The sequence below is a fragment of the Bos indicus genome, chromosome 17 (assembly GCF_029378745.1).
Source record: "Bos indicus isolate NIAB-ARS_2022 breed Sahiwal x Tharparkar chromosome 17, NIAB-ARS_B.indTharparkar_mat_pri_1.0, whole genome shotgun sequence".
Classification (NCBI taxonomy): Eukaryota; Metazoa; Chordata; class Mammalia; order Artiodactyla; family Bovidae; genus Bos; species Bos indicus.
Genome location: NC_091776.1, coordinates 15,167,735 through 15,194,221, shown reverse-complemented (window position 1 = coordinate 15,194,221; position 26,487 = coordinate 15,167,735).

Genomic DNA, 26,487 nt, shown 5'->3' with positions numbered 1-26,487 from the left:
CAGCTTGACATGATCTTACTATTTCTTCTCAAGATTGTTACCAGCTGTGGGTTAAGGTCTATTACCCACTTGCTCTGGCCAAGAAAAAACAAGCTGGGTGCAGCCCACAGAGGAAGCAATGCTGCTCAATATGTGACGTATCCTGGTGCTTCTCAAAACACTAATATGCGTATAAATTACCCAGGATCTTACTAAATGCAGGATTTCCTTTAGCAGGTGTGCATGAGGCCCGAGACTCTGCATTTTAACAAGCTTCCAGCGGTAGCAACACTGCTGGTCCATGAATCACTTGTTGAGTAGTGAGGATATAGTGAGAAACAAAGGCATATTTCCTGGAAAGCTAACAAAGCTTCCATTCTGTCTGCCCTTGGATGGATAAGGATAAGAGACTACTGGAAGCTTCCTAATGGAAGGGACTGGCTATGGGGGAATCTGGCTCTTGCTCTGATGGGCAGGGACATGTTCAGGAAATCTTTAATCCAATTTTCTGTTGATGGGTGGGGCTATGCTCCCTCCCTGAGGCCAAACTATGGTAGGGGTACTTCCTTCAAAAGGACTTATGCCAGGACTATTGTATTCAAAGCAGTTCAGTGTCAACCCATGCCTCCGACGGAGACTCCCGGACACTCTCAGGCAAGTCTGCTCAGTCTCTTGTGGGGTCACTGTTTCTTTCTCCTGGGTCCTGGTGCTCACAAAGATTTGTTTGTGCCCTCCAAGAGTCTGTTTCCCCAGTCCTGTGGAAGTTCTGTAATCAAATTCCACTGGCCTTCAAAGTCAAATTCCCTAGGGTTTCTCAGTCCCTTTGCCAGATCACCAGGTTGGCAAATCTGTTGTGGCCCCTAGAACTTTTCCAACAGTGTGAGAACTTCTTTGGTATAACTGTTTTCCAGTTTGTGGGTTGTCTGCTCAGTGGCAATATGGTGGGGCTCACACACCACACTTCCCAGGTTTGCTACAGCCAGAGCCCTGTACCCATAGCAGGCTACTGCTGACCCATGCCTCTGCAAGAGACACTCAAAAACTCAAAGGCAGGTCTGGCTCAGTCTTCCATGGGGTCCCTGGGTCCTGGTGCCAATAACAGACTGGTTCCAAATTGGGAAAGGAGTGTCTTATGGCTGTATATTGTCACCTTGCTTATTCAACATATATGCAGAGTACATCATGAAAATGTTGGACTGGATGAAGCATAAACTGGAATCAAGATTGCCAGGAGAAATATCAATAACCTCAGATATGTAGATGACACCACCCTTATGGCAGAAAGTGAAGAGGAACTAAAGAGCCTCTTGATGAAAGTGAAAGAGGAGACTGAAAAAATCTGGCTTAAAAGTCAACATTCAAAAAACCAAGACCCTGAGCTCCAAAAAGGAACACAGCCTAGACAACACCTTGATTGCAGGCTGGTGACACTTTGAGCAGAGGACCCAGCTAAGCTGTGCCCAGATTCCTAACTCACAGAAATGGTGAAGGTGAAAGAGGAGAGTGAAAAAGTGGGCTTAAAACTCAGCATTCAAAAAACTAAGATCATGGCATCCAGTCCTATTACTTCATGGCAAATAGATGGGGAAAATGTGGAAACAGTGTCGGATTTCATTTTCTTGGGCTCTAAGATCAATATGGATGGAGACTGCATCCACAAAATTAAAAGATGCTTGCTCCTTGGAAGAATAGCTATGACAAACCTAGACAGCATATTAAAAAGTAGAGACATCGCTTTGCCAACAAGGTCCATATAGTAAAAGCTATGGTTTTTCCAGTAGTCATGTACAGATGTGAGAGTTGTACCATAAATAAGCCTGAGCATCAAAGAATTGACACTTTCGAACTGTGGTGCTGGAGAAGACTCTTGAGAGTCTCTTGAACATCAAGGAGATCAAACCAGTTAACCCTGAAGGAAAGCAGTCCTGAATATTCATTGGAAGGACTGATGCTGGAGCTGAAACTCCAATACTTTGGCCACCTGATGTGAAGAATCGACTCATTTGAAAAGATCCTGATGCTAGGAAAGATTGAAGGCAAGAGGAGAAGGGGGCAACAGATGATGAGATGGTTGGATGGCATCACTGATTCAATGGACATGAGTTTGAGTAAACTCAGGGAGATAGTGATGGACAGAGAAGCTTGGCATGCTGAAGAGCAGGGGGTCACAAAGAATTGGACATGACTGAGCAACTGAACAACAGGACTGAGGAGTTTTCGGTATGCATCTTTAGGGACCTCCATGGAAGACCTCAACACAGTCAATCAGAAAGACTGGCTGTGTAGTTTGTAAGGCCCAGTGCAAAGCAAAAATATTGGGCCTCGTGTTAAATTTTTTTAAGAATTTCAGGATGGTGAGAACAGAGCATTAAACCAAGCATGCAGCCCATGTAGGGACAGGGGCTATGCAACTGGTCATGAAGCTGGATCTTACTACTGTATTAGGTGTGCCTTAAAGCTCAACATTAAGAAAACTAAGATCATGGCATCTGGTCCCATCACTTCATGGGAAATAGATGGGGAGACAGTGGAAACAGTGACAGATTTTATTTTTGGGGGCTCCAAAATCACTGCAGATGGTGACTGCAGCCATGAAATTAAAAGACACTTACTACTTGGAAGGAAAGTTATGACCAACCTAGATAGCATATTGAAAAGCAGAAACATTACTTTGCCAACAAAGGTCCGTCTAGTCAAGGCTATGGTTTTTCCTGTGGTCATGTATGGATGTGAGAGTTGGACTGTGAAGAAGGCTGAGCGCTGAAGAATTGATGCTTTTGAACTGTGGTGTTGGAGAAGACTCTTGAGAGTCCCTTGGACTGCAAGGAGATCCAACCAGTCCATTCTAAAAGAGACCAGTCCTGGGTGTTCATTGGAAGGACTGATGCTGAAGCTGAAACTCCAATACTTAGGCCACCTCATGCAAAGAGTTGACTCATTGGAAAAGACTCTGATGCTGGGAGGGATTGGGGGCAGGAGGAGAAGGGGATGACAGAGGATGAGATGGCTGGATGGCATCACCAACTTGATGGACATGAGTTTGAGTAGAGTCAGGGAGTTGGTGATGGACAAGGAGGCCTGGCGTGCTGCAATTCATGGGGTCACAAAGAGCCGGACACGCCTGAGTGAGCGACTGAACTGAACTGAACTGAGCAAATTATTCAAACCAAGCCTCCATGAACTCTGCGAAAAATGCAGGCATGCAGTAACTGGCAGCACATAATACTGTGAAATGTGTATCTGTGGAAGTTCTTGGCCTAGTGGAAGTATTCAATAAATGTTTGCTTTTTACATCTTCCTTTCTGTTTGACTGTTATTGAACTACCAGCCTTAAAATACACACATGCTTCCTTGTTCTTTTTGTTTTTTCCCTCCAAACACAGATACTGGAGTAACTTCAGTTGTCTCAAGACACACTGGTGACAGGTAAAGCCAAAAGGTGATGATTTCTTTTGAGGCTTGTTTTCAGAATCTTCATCCTGCTCTATTAGTTCAAACATACTGGTACCTTACATAAAGATTCACAGCACAGATTCAGGAATATCTCAAGGTTTTCCAACATAGATCTATGTCATCTTATGACCCTCCTTGCATAAGCTGGTAGTTAGAGAGTTCTCTTCCACCCACTACTCCCAAACAATGTGACACGTTTTCATCTGTATCAATGACACCACAACAGAGATTCTTGGCTGGGTAAGTGAGGGGGTTGGAAGGCAGAGCTGTGAGAAAGAAGGCAGGTGGGTAGACTGAAGAAGATTCTGCCTGGTGATTCTGACAAGGCAAGCACACAACTCACCACTATTCATTAAGAATCATTATTTTAGAAAGATCTCCATACAGTTTGCCTTCCAGGGATGTACAAAGTGATGTTTGTTTGGTATATCATTTTTTCCTGAGTCTACAGTATTTTATAAAGTGCTACTCTTGACCTCTTCAGCATGTAAGTTTTTACACAGACAACATATGACTTTTAAGGCTGAGAGAGAGAGGGTTTCACGCTGAAAAAGATGGCTGAGCATCTAAATTCAGAGCGTTTATACTTGCTCAACCCCATAAGGGTAAGAACCAATGTAGCTTCTGGCAAGTAGTCTGAATTATCAACTTCTTTTCTTCCGTGTAAACAGAAAAGGTAACTTTCTATGTGCATAAGTAAAATTAATGTGCCCTCGATTTTTCAGTGACCCACTGCCATAACCCATTCCAACCTGTCACTTAGGTAGTGACAGCCAAATGTCCCTGGCATCCTAAGACAAAATTTATTTTCTTTTCTAAGATGATTTTATAAATGCCAGTAACAAACATGAAAATTATTAAAATTATAGCTTAAATTCATTATAATCAGTTAAATGGAGTTTTGTGGGCTGATCTAGGATCCTAAATACTGTAACAATGCTTTAATTATATAAGGTCCCAAGTAAGTCATTTATGAAGAAACTCAGAATGCAGATTTCACATACTTTGGGGTCCACATGAATCTATTGGGCTTCCAGGGTAGCTCAGTGGTAAAGAATCCACCTGCTAATGCAGGAGACGTGGGTTTGGTCCTTGGGTTGAGAAAATCCCCTGGAGGAGGAAATGGCAACCCACTCCAGTATTCTTGCTTGGAAAATTCCATGGAAAGAGGAGCCTTACAGGCTATGGTCCATGGGGTCACATAAAAAGTCAGATGTGACTTAGCAACTAAACAACAACAATCAGTAGTACAGACCAAAGGAGGTTATTTTTTTAAAAAAATGATGCATTAGTGATATATGTTTACTACCCTAGCAGAAAATTTTTCTTTCTATTTTTTCTACAAATCTATGACTACTAGCTTTATGACTACTACAGTAAATTCCCTACATATGAACTGTCAAATTATGAAGCTGAAAGATGCAAAATATGCTCACATATTCAATCATGTAAGCTAGTTCACATGTCCAGCATACATTGCCACATGCAGCTTGCCATCCGTCTCCTATGCCCTCCTGCTGACGATCCTCGGCTCTACCATCTCCCACCTCCTCTCCCTCCTCCAGTCAGTAACTCTTCTTGCCTGTTCATTTGATGCCAGCCCCTGTATCCCAGCTGTTATTCTATACTACTGTACTTTTCAAGGTACTGTTCAGTTCAGTTCAGCCGCTCAGTTGTGTCTGACTTTTTGTGACCCCATGGACTACAGCACACCAGGCCTCCCTGTCCATCACCAACTCCTGGAGCTTGCTCAAACTCATGTCCACTGAATTGGTGATGCCATCCAACCATCTCATCCTCTGTCATCCCCTTCCCTCCCGCCTTCAATCTTTCCCAGCATCAGGGTCTTTTCAAATGACTCAGCTCTTCGCATCAGGTGGCCAAAGTATTGGAGTTTCAACTTAAACATCAGTCCTTCCAATGAATATTCAGGACTGATTTCCTATAGGATTGACTGGTTGGATCTCCTTGCAGTCCAAGGGACTCTCAAGAGTCTTCTCCAACACCACAATGCAAAAGCATCAATTCTTTGGCATTCAGCTTTCTTTACAGTCCAACTCTCACATCCACACATGACTACTAGAAAAACCATAGCCTTGACTAGGCAGACCTTTGTCGGCAAAGTAACGTCTCTGCTTTTTAATACACTGTCTAGGCTGGTCATAATCTTCCTGCTAAGGAGTAAGCATCTTTTAATTTCATGGCTGCATTTACCATCTGCAGTGATTTTTGAGCCCCAAAAAATAGTCTGTCACTGTTTCCATGGTTTCCCTGTCTATTTCCCATGAAGTGATAGGACCAGATGACATGATCTTAGTTTTCTGAATGTTGAGCTTTAAGCCAACTTTTTCACTCTCCTCTTTCACTTTCATCAAGAGGCTCTTTAGTTCTTCTCTTTCTACCATAAGGGTGGTCTCATCTGCATATCAAGGTACTGTGCTGTAAGATTAAAAAGGTTTTATTTTTTGTGTTTCTTTGTTTATGCATTATTTGTGTAAAAAGTATTATAAACCTATTACAGTATAGTACTATATAGCCAATTGTGTTAGTTGGGTGCTGAGGCTAATTTTCTTGGACTTACAAACAAATTGGACTTACAAACATGTTCTCAGAATGGAACTTGTTTGTATGCAGGGGACTTCCTATAATTATTTTGTACCAACATAGTACACTGAGGTCAATATGGTGTGGCTTTCCTCCCCTCCTTTCCTATGTTCCATGTTCATTGAATAAAAGGTAGTGGCTGAAACCATGAGAGATTGGTCCATGCTCCAAAATTTCATGTTCTAAGAGATCAGGAAGCTGTATTTCGCTTCTTTAGGTAAAACTTGTTTATAATAGCATATTATATTATATCAATAGTATATTGATGTACAAGTCAGGCATACATCATTATAATTTGATATATGTATATAATGCAAAGTCATTACCGCCAGGTCCATTTACCATTCATCACCCCGCCTTTTAAAGAACAGAAAAGTAGATTACAAGAAGAGAAAAATGAACAAAGGAGAAAAATGAAAGCCAGAAAACAGGAAAGATTAAAACAAAAAGCTAGAGGATTGTTTAAAGTCATGTGGCCATATTAGGGTCACAGCGGCAGAGAGCAGAAAACGGACAATCAATTAAAAAAGACTAGACTTGGGGAAAGTTAAGCCAGAAACTAAGAAACTAAGGCGGAGAAGGCAATGGCACCCCACTCCAGTTCTCTTGCCTGGAAAATCCATGGACAGAAGAGCCTGGTAGGCTGCAGTCCATGGGACACAACAGAGCGACTTCACTTTCACTTTTTACTTTAATGCATTGGAGAAGGAAATGGCAACCCACTCCAGTGTTCTTGCCTGGAGAATCCCAGGGACGGGGGAGCCTAATGGGCTGCCGTCTATGGGGTCACACAAAGTCGGACATGACTGAAGCGACTTAGCAAGCAAGAAACTAAGGCAGCTCTGAGAAATGTCCACAGCCTGCAGTGCCTTCAAGAGAAATGAGCTTGTATTTATTAAATAAATACCATTAATTTTATATTCACACAAAGAAAGAAAGAATAGGGCAACTTCTGGCACCTCGATGACAGCTCAAACAAGTTCAGGGGCATTTAGAGAGAATTACATTTTTTCTTTAAAGTGAACATGATTTTCACAGTTTATTAATGTCAATTTCATAAAGTTAAGTAGCTGAATCTTTACAGCTGATACAATCAAGTAGGGCTCTTCATCTCTGACCTTCAACAGAATTCCAAAAGTGTGGTAATGAGAATCTCAACTAAGGCTGAATATCAGGAAGAACTGAGAGAAAGAGGTGGATTCAAATAAATTTCAGGCATATAATCAACAGGACTTGTTCAAAATAAAAAATGGTGAGGAATGTAGGACAGATAAGCAAAATTATGTTTGATTTGATACATGCTGAGTACACATCCATTTAGCACTAAAGAATTAAAGCATTAATAAACTCCAGTAACATGATTTTCAGTTTAAACCAAAATTCAATTCTGTCTAGACTGAATTTGGTCTTAATGTACTTCTCATAAAGGTGTCAGAAGCTGTGTGATTGTTTCTTTTTCAGTTGCGAATATGAAATTAATGAGACTAGAGACAGAGTCTATGAGCTCATTTATCTCAAGACCTTAGAGGCTTTGGAGAAATCGATCTCATAAAACTCACTGAATTTGTGAGCTAAAAAAAAAAAAAAATTGTAACAAAGCATGGTGTTATTACTGTGGTTCTTTACATGTGTGTAAGGGAGTCTTAAAACTCGGCAGATTTTCAACAAGACCATGGTGGGGTTGAATGTTGGCATAAGAATGGCTGTTAGGAAAGCAGGCTTGGGTTGAGGTTGTTCATTTAGATATATGTCCTGTAGAGATGGCTAGGTGGGCACTTCTCCCCCTCTCCAAATCACAAAAAAACAAACCAACAACAATAAAAACAGTCACTCTGCCTGTCCCTCCCAAGTTCTCCTCTGATGATGAGTCATCTTCCTATTGCTTATCTAGTCCAGTTGGCAAGGCTCACCTCTTCCCACCTGCCTGGCTGTCCTGCTGTGAACAGATACTCACTCTGGGCAGAAAGAAACAGGAGGCAACCACTTTCAGTCATTTTATGAAGGAACCTCCATATGGAATGGGTCTTCTTAAAAGGAAGTGATGTTCAGTATGGAATGGGTTATCTTATAAGGAGGTGATGATTAATATGGAATGGGTTGTCTTATAAGGAGGTGATTTTCTGTGACCAGAAACCCTCAGACCCTTCACTGGCACATATAAGAGGCAAATAGGAAATGGATGATTGTGGTTGGATTAGATAAATATTTCCCATCTATGATTTAATGAAACTTGAGGAATATTTTTTCTTTTTAAATCAAAGACAAAAAAATCAGATTGGATGGAGAACTTAGCAAGGAAAAAAGAATCTGTGAGATTCCATGAGACTGCATCTTTATCATTTAGGATGTGAGCCTTCATCTAAGCTGTGTACCATTGGCTGGAAATGTAAATTGGTGCAGCCACTTTGAAAAACAGTACAGAGGGTTCCCAGGAAAAAATAACTACCATACAATCCAACAATTCCACTCTTGGGTATATATCTGGAAAATGAAAACACTAATTTGAAAAGATACAGCAGCCCTATTTACAATAGCCAAAATATGGAAGCAAGCCAAGTACCCATCAAGAGATGATTGGATTAAGAAGACATGGTTTATATATACAATGGAATATAAAAAAGGCATAAAAAAGAATGAAATAACACCATTTTCAACAACATTGATGGACCTCGAGAATATTATGCTTACTGAAATAAGTCAGAAAGAAAAAGCTATATGATATTTACATATGGAATCTGTAATTACTAAAAAGTAATACAAATGAATGTATATGCAAAATAGAAACAGAATTCCAGATAGTGAAAACAAACTTGTGATTACTAAACAGGGAGAGGAAAAAGGAGAGGGACAAATGAGGGGTGTGAGATTAACAGATAAAAAATAGATAAGCAACAAGAATGTACTATATGGCACTGAGAGTTATACCCACTATCTTGTAATAACCTATGATGGAGCATAATCTGTCAAAATATTGAATCACTATGCTATCCACCCAAAACTAACACAATATTGTAAATCAACTATCACAATATTGTGGATCAACTGTACTTCAATAAAATATGTATAAGGCGTGTACTATTGGCATTACAACATTAAACATGTAGGATATTACAGCCAAACAAAAGATAAGCTCGTGAATATGGACTTAACATGAGAAAACAAGCACTTACAATAAGAATGTAATGACTATCCTTTAAAGAATTACTACAGAAAGGCCATTGCTAACTTGCTAGTCAGTGGTTCAGCTGGACTGACTGACTTCCTCTTTTTTTTTTTTTTTTTGCTAAGCTTTTCAAAAGCAATATTATTTTATTTTGCTGTTGTTTGTTTGTTTTGCTTATTTGTTGGGGTGGGGGTGGGGGGGGCCATACCACACCTAACGTGAGACCTTAGTCCCCTGATCAGGGATCAAGCCCACGTCCCCTGCATTGGAAGCACGAAGTCTTAACCACTGGAATGCCACAAAATTACTTTAAATGATGTTCACAACTTATGTTTAAATGAAATGCACAAACTTATTTTAGATGAAGTTTGGTATCTTCTATGTCAGAAATATTTATGTTAAAGGAAGGACTAAAGAACCACACAGAGACAATGTTTATTGACCTGCTTTCTTTCCCCTCATCTCAGTTCTTAGTTTCCAGTTTGACTTTTATGCATCCCTTGTGGCAGATTATTTTTTAAACACCACACTTTCCTACCCTGGGATTATGAAAAAAGGAAATTTAGACTGCTCTGTGTACTCTGCAAAAGATTAAAATGACAAAAAAAAATATGCATTCAGAAAGACCACAGAGTTTAATAACGCTTCATGTAGCACGATATATGCTTTCTCTCAAACCTCCCCACCTCTGTGTTGCCAATTGCTCAAGTGGGCTCAGCCCCATAAAGTGCTAAGTCTGGGTGGCAAATGGTCAGTGTAGAATGGCGAGGAAGGGACTTCCCTTGAGGTCCAGGGGCTAAGACTCCACAGTCTCAATGCAGGGGGTTCTGGTTCAATCCCTGGTCAGCAAACTAGATCCCGTTTGCTGCAACTAAGTGTTTCCATGCTACAACCAAAGATCTTGCATGCTGCCACTAAGACACAGCGTGGCCAAATTAATTAGTAACTAAAGAATGGAGAAGGAGGAATGGCAGTGTGGTTGAGAGCAAGTAAAGGTGTATCACTGAAAAAGAATAAGAGATAAACTACTTTCGAAGAAGAAGAGGTTTTAGGATTTTTAATTCTAAGAGAAATGCCAGAGACTTGATTTCTGCACATAAAGAGCTTAGAAGTCATGGGTTCCATGGATTCCATGCTTCTAGAAAGAAAACAAGCTGGGAGGGGTGGGGAACTAAATGCTGTCAACTATTCTTAGGCCAATCAGAGAACTGAGGCCACAAGCTACCACTCCAAAATCTGTAGAGACAAGCAAAGACAGAATCACAGCCCCAAACTAGCTTACCTAGAACAAAAGTTGCTGGAGCCAGAAACTGCTAGAAACACCTTAAGTGCACATTGCTAAGTGAAAGAAGATAGCCTGAGAAGGTTATATACTGTATGACTTCAATTACATGATATTCTGAAAAAAGGCAAAATAATATCTTTATATTAAGAAAAAAATTGGTGGTTGCCAGGAGTTCAGAAGGGGACAAGAAGGGATGAATAGGTGAAGCCCAGAGGATTTTTAGGGTAATTAAATTATTCTGTGGGGCTTCCCTGGTGGCTCAGTTGGTAAAGAATCTGCCTGCAATGCAGGAAACCCAGATCCTATCCTTGAGTCAGGAAAATCTCCTGGAGAAGGGAATGGCAACCCACTGCAGTATTCTTGCCTGAGAAATCCCATGAACAAAGGATCCGGCAGGCTACAGTCCTCGGGGTCGAAAAGAGCCAGACATGACTTAGCAACTAAACTACCACTAACCACACTGTTCTGTGTGATACTATAATGGTGGATTTATGACAATGCATTTTTCAAAACCCATGTACCATACAGATGTAAGTAAAATATGAGCTTCAGTTAATAACAATGTATCAATATTGGTTCAATAATTACATCAAACATACCACATTACTCTAAGATGTTAATAACAGCGTAAGTTTATATGTAGGAGTATACAGGAACTCTCTATACTATCTTCTCAGTACTGAAGTAAATCTAAAACAGTCCTAAAAATGAAAGTCCCATTAAAATAAATGTCAGGGGCTTCCATGGTGGCTCAATGGTAAAGAATCAGCCTGCCAATGCAGGAAACACGGGTTCAATCCCTGGTCCGGGAAGATCCCACATGCTGCGCAGCAACCACGCCCAGGTGCCACAACTATGGAGCCTGTGCCCTGGAGCCTGGGAAAGGCAACTACTGACGCCCGTGTGCCCTAGAGCCCACGCTCCACAGCAAGAGAAGCCACTGCGATGAGAAGTCGGAGCACCGCAGCTAGAGGGCAGCGCCCACTCACTGCAATTCGGGGAAGCCCTTGTGCATCAACGAAGACCCAGCAGAGCCAAAATAAATAAATAAATACAATTTTTAAAAATAAAAAAATAAATGTCAGGTTGAGGGTGACTGAAGTCATGTTCTCGGTTCCACTCCTATCCATGTTACCTACCAGCTTAGTTTTTGACCTTGAACGATCAGTTGTGCCTCAGTTTACACAACAGTAGTTGGGGATTAGAGTAATCAATGACAAAGCTTTCTCTAAATCCTACTTTGAGAAAAATCTTATATTGGTGTTTAAAGGATGAAAAATCCTATAGGAGATAGTGACTGCCGTAAAACAAACAAAGAAAACCTACTGTCAAGTTGAGGGGTAGAGGAAGGGACATGCTCATACAAAAGAATATAGTAAAAATACAGTAAAAATCAAGTAAATGTAAGCGCTGTGTAAGTTCAGAAAGACTGGCATAGATTTGAGCAATCAGAAAATGTGCCATAGAAGCTTAACATTGTGAAGCAACTACACTGCAATAAAAATTAATTAATAAAAAAAAAAGAAAATGTGTCATAGATAAATCAGTACAAGATTCACAGAATTGAAGAGAGAGAGGGCAGAGATGTGACCAGTACGGAGAGTAGAGAAATTCAGATGGTGTGGAGAAAAATCCTGAAACTCACATGGGAGCAACTGAAGCACTTGTAAGTATAGAAAGTCTCAAAGTCAGCACAAGAAATCTGAACATTACCCCTACTTGCAATGGCCCCAAGAATGCTGACCCATGGGGCTGAAAGCATAACAATTATGATACCCCAGCCAGTAAACACTTCATAAATTCAAAGCCAATGTTAATAGCTTTAATCACATATCTTTACTCCATAAAGCTCAAGATCTTTTTCAAATATAATGTTACTTAACCTTTCATCATTCTTGGAAGTAGTAAAAGAAGGAGCTCCAAAAGGCCAATATTAAGAAAACAGACTCTAAGAGAGACCCGAGACTAACATTTGAGTTCCCAGAGACTTATACAAGAGGGACTGTCTCTTGGTTCTGCTGCATCTTTTAGTAGGTGACTTTTGAATGTTCTTTAAAAGGTTAGAAGAACTGCAAAACTTCTAATAAATTTTTTTCAGAGCCAGTGGGCCTGTATGGGGAAAAGAAACACAAACTGGGACAGAAAACTGATATTTTGAGTGACTATTAAACCACCTTATTTATTAACATTTATACAAATGTCTATTTCTGGATGGTGCAAAAGAGAATATTGTTTTTGATTGAGATCCTTTGGGGACTGCCCTGTTTTCCTTTCTCCTTTAACAGCTTGAAAGGGAGAAGTCCAAAACCCAAGTGGGCACAGTAGTTAATAAGAAAACACCACACTTTAACACTTTACCTCAATCCTACGTCCCCAATGCCAATCGCTAACTCCATTACACACTCTTAGAAACCCGTCCACATTTCAGAATGCTCTACATTAAATAACAATAATACTTGACATTTATGTAAATGTTACCATGTGTTTTCACATACATTACTATCTTTGACATTAGACTTCACAGCCAGGGTAAAACATATCATGCTTTTACAGAAAGGAAAAGAGAAACTTGGAACAATGGCATGCTATGCTCAAGATCAGAAGCCTAAGAAATGGCATGAGTTACTAGTTTTTATCACCAAAGCTTAATTTCATATCATCAAAGACTTTATCTCAGGAAAGTACTGCTGTATGGAGTGGGACTTTTAAATATTATTGCTCTAGACAGGCTTGTGCTTCATTTCATTTCAGCAATTCAGCAAATACCCTGTTCTTGGGGCAATTAACCAGGAAAAGGAAATAGTGTCACACTAGAAAGTCAGAGACCATAACAGCAGCAATTAAACTGGGATTCCACCTACAGCATTAAGCACACGGCCCACACAGATTCCAGGATGGATTTTACCACGGGTGTATGTACAGGGTGGCCAGCAAGGCACAGATCAGTGGGGGAGGAGTTAGACTGAAGAAGTCTGGGATGTGTACCTGAGGACCAAGACCTCCATCCAGTAGGCTTATTCCATGCTCTTGTCAGCAGAATGGCCATTTCCTCTTGATGACTAAGCTCTAATTCAGTGATTGGTTCAATATCTTGCCCACATCTTTCTACAGAAGGACCCTCTAGTACTCTCTAGTACCTTGGCTCCCTGTACTACATCCCAAGAGATTAAGAATGGCCTTCTTTTTGAATTAATGGTTTTCTCAGGGTAAATGCCCAGTAGTGGGATTGCTGAGTCATATGGTAGTTTTATTCCTAGATTTTAAGGAATCTCTGCACTGTTCTCCATAGTAGCTATGTCAATTTACATTCCCACCAACAGTGTAAAAGGGCTCGCTTTTCTCCACATCCTCTCCAGCATTTTTCATTTGTAGACTTTTTTGATGATGGCCATTCTGATCGGTGTGAGGTGATAGTTTGTAGTTTTGATCTGCATTTCTCTAATAATTAGTGATGCTGAGCATCTTTCCATGTGCCTCTTGGCCACTTGTATGTCTTCTTTGGAGAAATGTCTGTTTAGGTCTTCCATCCATTTTTTGATTAGCTTGTGGTGGAATCTAAAAAAATGGCACAGATGAACCTATTTGCAAGGCAAGAATAGAGAGAGAGACACAGAGAATGGACAGGGAGATGGGGTGATGAATTGGGAGATTGAGATATGTATAAAACAGAAAGCTAGTGGGAACTTGCTGTATAACGCAGGGAGCTCAGCTTGGTGCTCTGTGATGACCTAGAGGGGTGGGAGGAAGGACCAAGAGGGAGGGGATATATGCATAATATAGCTGATTTACTTCATGGTACAACAGAAACTAACACAACATTGTAAAGCAACTACATCCCAATTAAAAAAAAAAAAAAGGCATGGCCTGCTTTTTGTCTTCCTTCTCAGCTAGAGTCATTTCCAGAGCCACAGTCCCACAGAAGAGCCTGGATCCTGAGACTTGGGCTCTGCTACTTACCCACCCATTGACTGTTTCCTAAACCAGCTACCATCAACACAATCCTCCCAAACACTGATTCTGCACCCAGATTCCCTCATATTGGCTCATACTGCCTTCTTGAATTCATTAGCCTACCGCCAATGACCCTAGTACCCAAGTATGGTTAATAGAAACTACAAAATAAACTTCAAATAGCAGTGACCAAGAGAAACTTGTTTAAAGTTAATTTCAGATTTTTTTTTTTTAAGTTCTAAAGTAACTAACCGTATAATGTCTCACATATATCTCACTGGTTATAGTTGTGTCTGTGTGATGGGTTTTTTAAAATATGTTTTATTAATTTTGTTAGAAAATTTCCCCCCAGTTGTCAAAACAACACATCCAAATTAGAGAACTTGGTTCAAGGGGCAACAGAAAAATACTAAGACTCATTTATTTCTCACTTAGTACTTCATCATAAACATTTTCACTTGAAATTAAAAATTCTTTGAAAATGTTTGTAGATGCCACATGATTTTTCATTAAATGATTATTGAGTTCATCATGTCCCCAGGTCTTTTTCCTTTTAGTTTAAGAAGACTGTTTTCAGGTGAAGTTACACAGAATCATTGCCTAAGGAATGAAAAGCATTACTTCATGGGCTCAGAGAAGGTAACAGATTTTTTTTGGTTGTGTTGTCATTGACATTAGAGTGGTTGATATCTTGAGAGACATGCCAGATGGAAAAATCACTCCATACTTGAGCACAACAGCTTTTCCAAGCCACAGAGCATAAGTAGATACTCTGGTAAAGTGTGGACATGACAACAATATCAAACTCAATTCAGACATTGCTCTGAAGTTCAATACTTAAAATGAAGTGCCTGAGATATTTTTAGAAATATAAGATTTAAAATCTCCAAAGGTGATCTCAAAATGGATTGGGCTCTGCAAGCTTTCTGCATAGCCAGTCTTCACACCAGACCAAGTCTGTGACCAAACCCAGGAGCTGAAAGATCCAACTTCTCTTCTGGCAAAATACTGATCTAACTTTTTCGAGTGTCCCAAGACGCCATATGAAATTAAAAAGCGAAAGGCAAACATGCTACAGAACCCGACATGGGCCAACACCACACACATTTATTTGTTTAAACACGAAATTTAAAAAAGCATGAAACACCCACACAGAGCGATTTGCTTCCAGTAACAGCTTGTCAGAAACAAAGCTCCCTGAAGAAACTAAATTACCCTTTGCAACGTAGAAGAATTAATCACGAAGAAATCTCCCCAAAAGCCCACCAGCCCACAAATTACTGGGAAGACAGGGACAGACTTCACCATTCTTATATCCTCAGCACTCAGCCCACTGTCTGGATCAGCAGAACAGAAACTAGCCACAACAGAAACTCAGTAAAGGTTAAACTGAACAGGGAAACAGAATTGCTCACAGGCCACTTCTTTTAAGGTCAGATCAGATCAGCCGCTCAGTTGTGTCCGACTCTTCATGACCCCATGAATTGCAGCACACCGGGCCTCCCTGTCCATCACAAACTCCCTGAGTTCACTCAGACTCACGTCCATCGAGTCAGTGATGCCATCCAGCCATCTCATCCTCTGTCGTCCCCTTCTCCTCTTGCCCCCAAACCCTCCCGGCATCAGAGTCTTTTCCAAAGAGTCAACTCTTCGCATGAGATGGCCAAAGTACTGGAGTTTCAGCTTTAGCATCAGTCCTTCCAAAGAAATCCCAGGGCTGATCTCCTTCAGAATGGACTGGTTGGATCTCCTTGCAGTCCAAGGGACTCTCAAGAGTCTTCTCCAACACCACAGTTCAAAAGCATCAATTCTTTGGCGCTCAGCCTTCTTCACAGTCCAATTCTCACATCCATACATGACCACAGGAAAAACCATAGCCTTGACTAGATGAACCTTTGTTGGCAAAGTAATGTCTCTGCTTTTGAATATGCTATCTAGGTTGGTCATAACTTTCCTCCCAAGGAGTAAGCGTCTTTTAAGGTAACTACTAACTAAGTTGGTAACTAACATTACCAACATGACAGGGCACATATTTTAACAAGCATTAAGGACAAAACAAAGCAAATGCTGTATTTGTTGCAGCTGTTAAGGTTCAGACCTTGCAAGTAACAAAATGTCATCTGTAAGAATTTCCTCAGAAGCTTCAAAGTCCTAGAATGACAGCAATCCTAAGCATTCTAATCCACTGTGCATAGAAAACTGTGATTCCAAAAGTCAAACAGAAAAGGCAAAATAAATAAATGAGGTGCAGTGCTTAGTAGATTGTATTTGTTACTAAGATTAACAAAACATTTTAGCAAGATTGCTGAAAACAAAATCAATATACAAAAATCAATTGCATTTCTAAACACCAGAAACAAGGAATTATAAAGTGTAATGAAGGTTGCATAAAAAACACAAAGTATTTAGTAATAAATCTAATGAAGTATATGCAAAACTTTATGAAAAATATTAAAGCTTTATTCAAAAATTAAAGAAAACTAAATGAAAAAGATCTCAACAGGTTAAAAAAAAAGGTATTTCTTAAATTCAACAACCTATATATGAAAAATAAAATAAAATAATAAAACATTTCCTAAACTTGATAATGGGCTTCCCATTAGTGGTAAAGAATCTACCTGCCAATACAGGAGACATGGATTTAATTCCTGGGTCCAGAAGATCTCCTGGAAAAGGAAATGGCAACCCACTCCAGTATTCTTGCCTGGAAAATCCCATGGACAGAGGAACCTGGCAGTCCCTGGGGTTGTGAAGAGTTGGACATTACTTAGTGACTAAACAACAAACTTGATAATATGGTTAATTTCTAAACACTACAGTAAATTTCACACTTTTTAAGAGAATTTTTTTTGATCCAGTCTTTAATTTCAGAAGTAAGATAACTATTATCATTATCACTTAAAATAAAAGTGAGATATAAGGATTGGAAAGAAAGAAGCAAAACCCACTCCAGTGTTCTTTACTGGAAATCCCCTGGACAGAGAAGCCTGGCAGGCTACAGTCACTGGGATCAGAGTTGGACATGAATGAAGTGACTTAGCAAGCAAAAAATCTTATATGTAATGGAGATGACCATCTACATGAAAATCATTAGAATCAATAGGAAACTAAATTAATACAGAGCTTATCAAGGTTTTGAAATACAGATTAACTTACAAAAAATCCAGAAATGTTTCCAAACCACTAACAATCAGTTATAAAATTTCATTTAAGAATAAGATATCAATCATTATAGTGAACAAATTAAAAGCACTAAAAAACTAACAGCACAAATATTACAAAACCTACAGAGACAAAACTTTAAAACTTTCTTAGATGGACAAAAAACGAAAAATGTTGCCTGCCATTTTGATAAGCAATAAATGTTGTCCGCCATTGAGTCTTCAAGCCATCAGCCCCAATGGTGCATGCACCCCGAGGTGAATTTAGGAGGAAAAAACAGGAAACTGGTCTTAGGCAATTAAGGTGCATTCTAAAATGTGTCTAAGGAAGTGCAAAAGGCCAAGAATAGTGAAAGAAAACTAAAAGCAAGGTAGGAGAATGTGTCTCACCAGATACAAAGAACTAAGTATATTTAAGCTATATATGAAGTATTAAGTTTATCAAGTTGAAGTTGAAGATGGTGTGGATTGCAGATATACAAATAGGATAAAGCACCTAGAATCAAAGATATGGAAGCTTGATTTATTACAGACCTCAACTGAAGATCAGTTAAAAAAAAAAAAAAAAGAATGAACTTTTCCATAAAAAGGGCTGAGACAAAATGAGAAGAAATATATATAACATTAAATCTGTACTGATACTATACACAAAAATTTCTGTGTATATAAGAACTGAATATAAAAGACCAAAGAATAAAATTTTCAAAAGATAGAGAATATATTTAATATTCTAGGGCAGGGAATGATTTCTTAAGTTAAACATATAAAACTCAAATCATAAAGGAAAATATTGATGTGGTAGATTATTTTAAAATTAAGAAATTCTGTTCATTGAAAGATATAAAAAGAAAATGAAAATTCAAGTCACATACTGGGAGGTAACATGTATAATATTTTTAAATGTGAGGATAAAAATATACAAAGCACATATGCAAATCAATCAAAAAGACAAACAATATAAGAAGAAAACTGGCAGCATTTGGCAAAAGAGGAAATAAAAACTAACCTAAAAATTTGAGAATGTAATTTGAAAAATAATTTGGCATTAGACAGTAGGGTTAAGTGTGTGCATACACTATAAGCTAAAATACAGCTCCTGGCTTTATATATACACACAAGGATATAAGTATATATGAAACCAGGAGTTGACTTCTTAGCTTAGATAGATAGACATGGAAATACACACTCACACATCTTAAAGAATACTTCACAAGAGTATTCACTCAACATTCTTTGTAGGGGAAAAATATGATCCAAGAGTACAATGGGTTAAATAAATAAATCTGTGGTGTATTCATTCTGTGGAACACTGTACAGCATCAAAAATAAACAGACTACAACTTCATGTAACACCATGAACGCATCTCAGGAACATAAGCTCCAGTGGAAAAGAAAGTTATGGAAGAAGACACAGATTTCATTTATATAACTCCAAACACATGAAAAGATGAACAGCATAGGTTTAGGGATAGAAATATATATGATAAAACTATGGTGAAAAAGCAAGAGAATTATATGACAAAAATCCATGGTAATACATATTTATCTCTTAGGAAGCATAGATGGTGATGACAAGGGGACATGCATCCAAGGAGCCTCAAAAGCAATGGCCCTCTCACTTGAGTGTTAGGTATGCAAGAGATCGCTGAATTTTCACTCTCTACAACATTATGCATACTTTATAGTTTTAGTTCTGTGTGACGGGTAACAAAATATAAAAGAGAATGCTATCTAAGGTCCCCTTAATGTCCTTGCAGTGGCTTTTTAATGTCCTTTTAAAATTGGCTTCCATAGCTCAGAGAAAAAGTTTTAATAATATCTACCTCACAAGGCTGTGTGGAAACAGAGCAGATCTTAGGATAGTATCTGGTACATAGTAGGTGCTTAGTGATTGCTAATTATTATTATCATCAGTGGTAAAGAACCCATCTGCCAATGCAGGTTAGGTGTAAGAGATACCGGTTCAATCCCTGGATTGGAAGATCCCCTGGAGAAGGGAATGGCAATCCACTTCAGTATTCTTGCCTGGGAAATCCCACGGACAGAGGAGCCTGTTGGGGGCTACAGTCCACAGGGTCGCACAGAGTCGGACATGACTAAAGCAACTTAGCACATTATCATCATCAATATCATCATATCTACTATTACCAAGGCAACTATCAATGTGACCAAAGCAATCTATGGCTTTTCTGATTACCCAGTGTTTTAATCCTTTCTACAATACCACCAACAAAATGTGGAACTTCCCTAGCTGGCCAGTGGTTAAGACTCTGAGCTTTTAACGAAGGGGGCATGTGTTCAATCCCTGGTTGGGGAACTAAGATCCCACATCCTTGCAGCCAAAAGTAAAATAATTTTTAAAAATCTGAAATCAGTTGATGAATTATGACTTTATTCAGCTACTTTTTAAATCTCATATATCCTACTGGTGTCACTACAAACCCTCTTTTTAAACCTTCCACAATTACTGCCTCTATTCAATATGTCTCATATACTTTCACCTAATTTAGGCCATTATTTTTAAGGCCTTTCTAAGATGAAGGCCTTTTAATTTCCTTTCTAAGATGAAGGAAATGTACAATGCTCCACATTCATTCCATTTTTATATCCATTCCTCCCAAAAAAAAAGGCCCCTCATCTTTGAACTGTATTTTAATATTCATGTACCATGAACGTGAGCACCTTGAGGATGAGGGTCACATATCATCAGTGTTCTATCAGTCAGTCAGTTCAGTTGCTCAGTCGTGTCTTTGCTACCCCAAGGACTGCAGCACGCCAGGCCTCCCTGTCCAACACCAACTCCCAGAGTTTACTCAAACTCATGTCCATTGAGTGGGTGATGCTATCCAACCATCTCATCCTCTGTCATCCCCTTCTCCTCCCACCTTCAATCTTTCCCAGCATCAGGGTCTTTTCCAGTGAGTCACTTCTTTGCATCAGGTGGCCAAAGTATCGGAGTTTCAGCTTCATTATCAGTCCTTCTGATGAATATTCAGGACTAGTTTCCTTTAGGATGGACTGATTGAATCTCCTTGCAGTTCAAGGGACTCTCAAGAGTCTTCTCCAACACCACAGCTCAAAAACATCAGTTCTTCGGCACTCAGCTTTCTTTATAGTCCAACTCTCACATCCATACATGACTATTGGAAAAACCATAGCTTTGACTAGACAGACCTTTGTTGGCAAAGTAATGTCTCTGCTTTTGAATATGCTGTCTAGGTTGGTCATAATTTTTCTTCCAAGGAGCAAGTGTCTTTTAATTTCATGGCTGCAGTCACCATCTGCAGTGATTTTGGAGCCCAGAAAAATAAAGTCTGTCACTGTTTCCACTGTTTCCCCATCTATTTGCCATGAAGTGATGGGACCAGATGCCATGATCTTAGTTTGATCAATGTTCTATACCCAACCTTTTTGCTCTGTGTGACAAGAGCATTTATATGTGCTCAAAAAATGTTTGAAGAATGAATGACGGATTTAAAAATGAATGAACTAAGGGGTACACAGACACGGAGGATTCCTGTTTAAGTTATAGGCCAAGGCAGATATGTTTGCCTGTGTCATATTGTTCCAAGACAACAGTGCCATTAATGTGACAAAAACCAACATGAAAGGGACTAAATCTTTAGAAGGAATCAGGGGTTCAGCAGTCAAAAGATTTCACCAAAATTTTGAGAGTTGGAAAGTAGCTGAGAAATGTGCTTTGAATGAAACAGAATGGAAAAATCCACAGTCAGGGAGTGAGAGTCCTGAACATGCTCTGGGCTAGAAATCAGCAGGGATGGATGGTAGGGGAAAAAAATGCAGGAGAAAAAGTGCTGAACATGAAAGTTAAGTGAAAGTCTGACTAAGGAGACCTCCACCTCCTGCCAAGGCAGAGAGGCAGAGCTTCTAGCAGCATAACATTTACAGCCAGGAAAAAAAAGAAAAAAGAAACTGAGACAGTTCTTTCTGAAGATTTGAATAAGTGCTGCAGAAACTAGACTACTGGTGTTGAAGCAGGCACTTAACCACCCCAGCATTCATGAGTGCTTGACTTAAGAGGAAGCTATCTTTTCACTCACCCTTGAACAGAGGGTTTTATAAGACCCATTTATTTATAAGACCCATTCCTGTACAATGTTTACAATAAGACCCTTTCTTTAGGAGAGACCAATGTTGAGGGGGAAAAAAGTTTCCACAAATGTTAAAATCATTACCAGGAGAAAAACTAGGAGACAAAGTCAAGGAACTTTCCCAGAGCAAAGAGAAAACAAAAGATCTACAGAAAAGGGTTGGGTGGAGGTGGGGAGAGGGGAAGTCTATATCCCAGTGATTAAAGTTCAAGAGGATGAAGACAAGATATGCATTTTCACAGAAGCAGTGGTCACCAAACTTTCCAGGTCAAGAAATAACAATAGAAAAAAAAATCTAGACATAATTTTATGTCATTTTATACCTACAACAAAAGAGAATATCCTCAATAATTCCAAAGTGAAAAAAATAATAAAAGTTCACTAAGAAAAAAAAAAAAAAGCCTAACAGTCATTCTACCATTGTCATCATTAAATTCTAGGGAACAAATTTAGAGCAATGTTTTCAGAGTTTAAGGAAAAATTTTTGGCATGCAAATTATCTACTTTCAAACATGTGAAGTTAAAGAAATATATGTTCAGATGGTCATAATTTCAGAACATTTATCTCACGTCCACCTTTCAGAGAAAATCATTGAGGATGCCTCACCAAAACAAGAATGGAAATCGAGAAAGAGAAAGATGTAAGAAATAGCAACAACAACAGAAAAGCAAAGCACAGTGAAAGGAAAAATAGCTGTGCAGCAAGTCTAGAAAGCAACTCGTCTCAGGACAAGACACAGGGCCACCAGTCGTTTAATTGCTAAGTCGTATCCGACTCTTTGAGACCCACAGACTATAGACCGCCAGGTTCCTCTGTCCATGTGACTTTCCAGGCAAGAATACTGAAGTGGGTTACTATTTCCTTCCCCAGGGGATCTTCCCAAACCAGGGATCAAACCCACATATCCTGCACTGGCAGGTGGATTCTTTACTGCTGAGCCACTGGGAAAGCCCAAGGCTACCAGTAGAAAATCCCAAAGAAGAAAAATGAGGTAGATTCCAATCACTATAAAATTTAGTCAAAAGAGATTAATGATACAGTGAAAAGGTTGTTTACAATTACCAAAGGAAGGAAAGGAGAGGGAGGAATAGAAACATCAGAAAAGATAGAAAACTCTATAAGAAAGCTATTTTTCATATAAAAGCAAAGCAAAATGTGCTGTGACTTTGAGCAGATAGTGGAGTTTGAGATCACAATAGAACTCATTAGACTTAATGTTAGGCTGGTTCAAGAGGCATGAGGGATGGGTAACTGGGCCCTTAGAAGGAAAATTAATTTAACTCAACATCTTTAGAATCTACTTAGGTTCTTAAAGTATGAAGGAACTGATTGTGGTTTCAGAACAGAATATAAATGCTATCTACCTGGGTAATATACAAGGAAAATAGAGCCAACAGGTTGCCAGATGGAACTGGAAAGAAGTATACAGGAGAGGGAAGGTATTAATATCCTCCCTAGTCATCATGAGGAATAAAGAGACCTTATCTAAAGACTAGAGAAGAAAAGTAGAAATTAAATGCATTATCAGAATTATACAGATACACAATTGAAAAACCTTTGTAAAATACGTATTTTAAATTGAAAAGGGAAGGAAGTCATATAAATGAGGTAAACAACTATATTTCACAGTGAGAAGTAGAAGTAATGCCTAAGGTTGGTAAACCAATTAGTATTTAAGCATATTAAAGTTACAGCGGGCTTCCCTTGTGGCTCAACTGGTAAAGAATCCACCTACAAAGCAGGAGACCTGGGTTCAATCCCTGGGTTGGGAAGATCCCCTGAAGAAGGGAAAGGCTACCCACTCCAGTATTCTGGCCTGGAGAATTCCATGGACTGTATAGTTCATGGGGTCACAAAGAGTCGGACAGGACTGAGCGACTTTCACTTTGTATCTCTATGAAAGCAGTTCAGCAGGTAAAGATTCAGAGTCAATGGTAAAGCACCAGTGCTTATTTACAAAACTGTTAAAAGGGTTCCTTTAACAAATCATGGTTCTCCTTATGCCAAGGTAATGTTGTGTGTAACTAATCAAATGGAAACTGGATCACCAGATGTATTACAGAGTCATTTTTTCAAGAGATTAAAGAATTGAGGTTTAGATGCAGATTTCTGAGAGGAAAGAAAGATATTCAATGAACTCGTAGTGTTTCAAGTTCTAAAGGAAAAACACTAACTGATCTCATATTATTTAGCTTATAACCTTGAAAACACCATAGGATGTTGGCAGTATGATGTTAACATCTGTTTCAGAGATTTCTGCTAATTACTTAGGGGTTCTATATTAGGAATCTCTTTTAGCATTTCTGCCTTGGTACTATGCTTGGCAATTCTAAAATTCTCATTAAGTGATTAAAAGTATTTGGATAGTAGTGATAACTCAAAATGATGGAAAGAGTAAAAAATAGGGCATTACTCCACACTGGGAGTATGTTACAAACAAAGAGGATGTTTAGGGACCCAGAGTCTGCAAAGTACATCACTTACAGGATCTAAAAGTAGACCTACATGGCAGGAAAATGGATTTGGTGAAGAAAAATTGTTCAGAGATAAAGTTCACAAAGGGCTTTGTATACCAGGTTAAAGTAGTAAAAAATCATGAATGTGAAAGACAACATATCATGCTGTTTTGATGACTGTAGCTTTGTAAAATAGTTTGAAATTAGAACTTACAATGCTTCCAGTTTTGCTATTCTTTCTCAAGAATGATTTTGTAAATGGGTTCTTTGGTGGCTCCATATGTATTTTAAGGGCTTTCCTGGTGGCTCAGATGGTAAAGAATCTGCCTGCACTGCAGAAGACCTGGGTTCAATACCTTGGTCAAGAAGATTCCCTGGAGAAGGGAATAGCAACCCACTCCAGTATTCTTGCCTGGGAAATCCCATGGACAGAGGAGCCTGGCAGGCTACAATCCATGGGGTCACAGGAGACAGACACAACTGAGCAACTGACACTTTCACTTTCTTTCTATGTATTTTAGAATTAGTTTTTCTAGCTCTATTGTAAAAAAAAAAAAATGTCAGTGGCATTTTGAAAGGATTGCCTTGACTCTGTGGATCCCGTTGAGTAGTTTAGACATTCTAACAATATTGATTCTCCCAGTGCATAGACATGGGATATCTTTCCATTAAAAAAAATATATTGAAAATGTTTAAACACAAGGTGTCATTTTAAAGGACATTCTAGCTGAAGAATTTTAAAAATAAATGGAAGAAAAGAGGTGGTTTCAGTCAATAATCAAGACGAGAGATAATGACAGTCAAATTTAAGACAGTAGAACTGGAACGGGGCTATGGGTTAAACTGTGTTCCCCAAAAGTCAGATGCTAATGCAGTAAATCCTCGTACCTCAGAACGTGCTGCATTTAGAGATGGGACCTAGAAAGTGGTGAATAGATTCAATGAAGCTGTTAGTGTAGGTTTTAATTCAACCCTACAGGGATTCTTGTAAGGAGAGGAAATATGGACACAGAGAGCCACCAAGGATATGTGTGCACAGAGAAAAGATTATATGAAGGCAGTGAGGAGACAGCCATCTGCAAGGCAAGGAGAGAGGCCTCGACTCTGACACACCCTGATATTGGGTTTCAAGTCTCCTGAGTTGTGAGAAAAGAAATCTGTTTTTAAGCCACACAGTCCACAGTATTTTATTATGTCAGTCTTAGCAAACTAATACAGATGGCCATAGGTGATTGGACCTGAGAGAGATTTAGAAGTCCTCAATCATAAAACTCAGTGGCTACATACAAGTTTTAGTGGAGAGACAGGAGTCAAGGTGACCCCAGATAGTAGAGTCATTTTCTGCAGTAGGGACTCCAGGAGGAGGAGCAGAATGGAGTAAAAATGAATAAATCCAGTAGTTTTATGAGTTTTTGTCATCATGATCCATCCTTAGAAAGCCTAATTATGGATTAGATAATTAGATAAATACATGGATCTGGAACTCGGGAGAGAGAGCTTGACTGGAGAAGTAAGGTCATGTCCATCAGGTTGTACAATAGATTAATGAAGACCCTGCTGGGGAGCAATAGAATGATTTCTTGAATCGGGTGACCTGTGGAAATGAGGATACAGAAATGAAACAGAGAATTCCATCTTCCCCCTCAAAGGTCACTAAGGTTTTGGCTCTTAGTACTGAGGCAGACACTTGAATGCCCACTCAGAAGACATTTCTCTTTGTGGGATCCCTTAAACAGGAGCCTACTTTGGTTCAGGTTTGGGCCAGAAATCAAGCCCCAGAGAATAAATCACGATTGACATATGGAAGTCATAGTTTCTTTTGCTAGAGAATGTTTAGTAGGCATTTGACCTACTCATTTCCAAGGAAATGTACCTGAAAGATTTTCTTCCTGATAAAAAGAGGAAAGAATTGTGTAAAGAAACGTTCACCACTTTCTTCTTGAAAACTGGTGAAAAGATGTTCATGCTTGGTACTATGGCAGCCACATTGTGAGAATGAGGGAAAGTTAAGAGAACTGAAGAGACGCTTCCCCAGAGGTCTGGACTTGTGGAGTGGCTGAACCCAATCCTGGAGTCACCTATCTCGTCAGCTATCACTGGAGAAAAATAACCCCACATTGTTTATTTCACTTTGGTCAAGAATCCTATTTGTGAAACTGAAAGCATTCAGTAGGTACCAAAATTTTCCTCCAACAGTTCACCTACTGATATGGAAAGTAGTTTTTCCCCAGTTTTATTCAGATGTAATTGACAAATAACACTGTGTAAGTTTAAGGTATGCAATGTGATGACTTAATGTACCTACATATTACAAATAAAGTT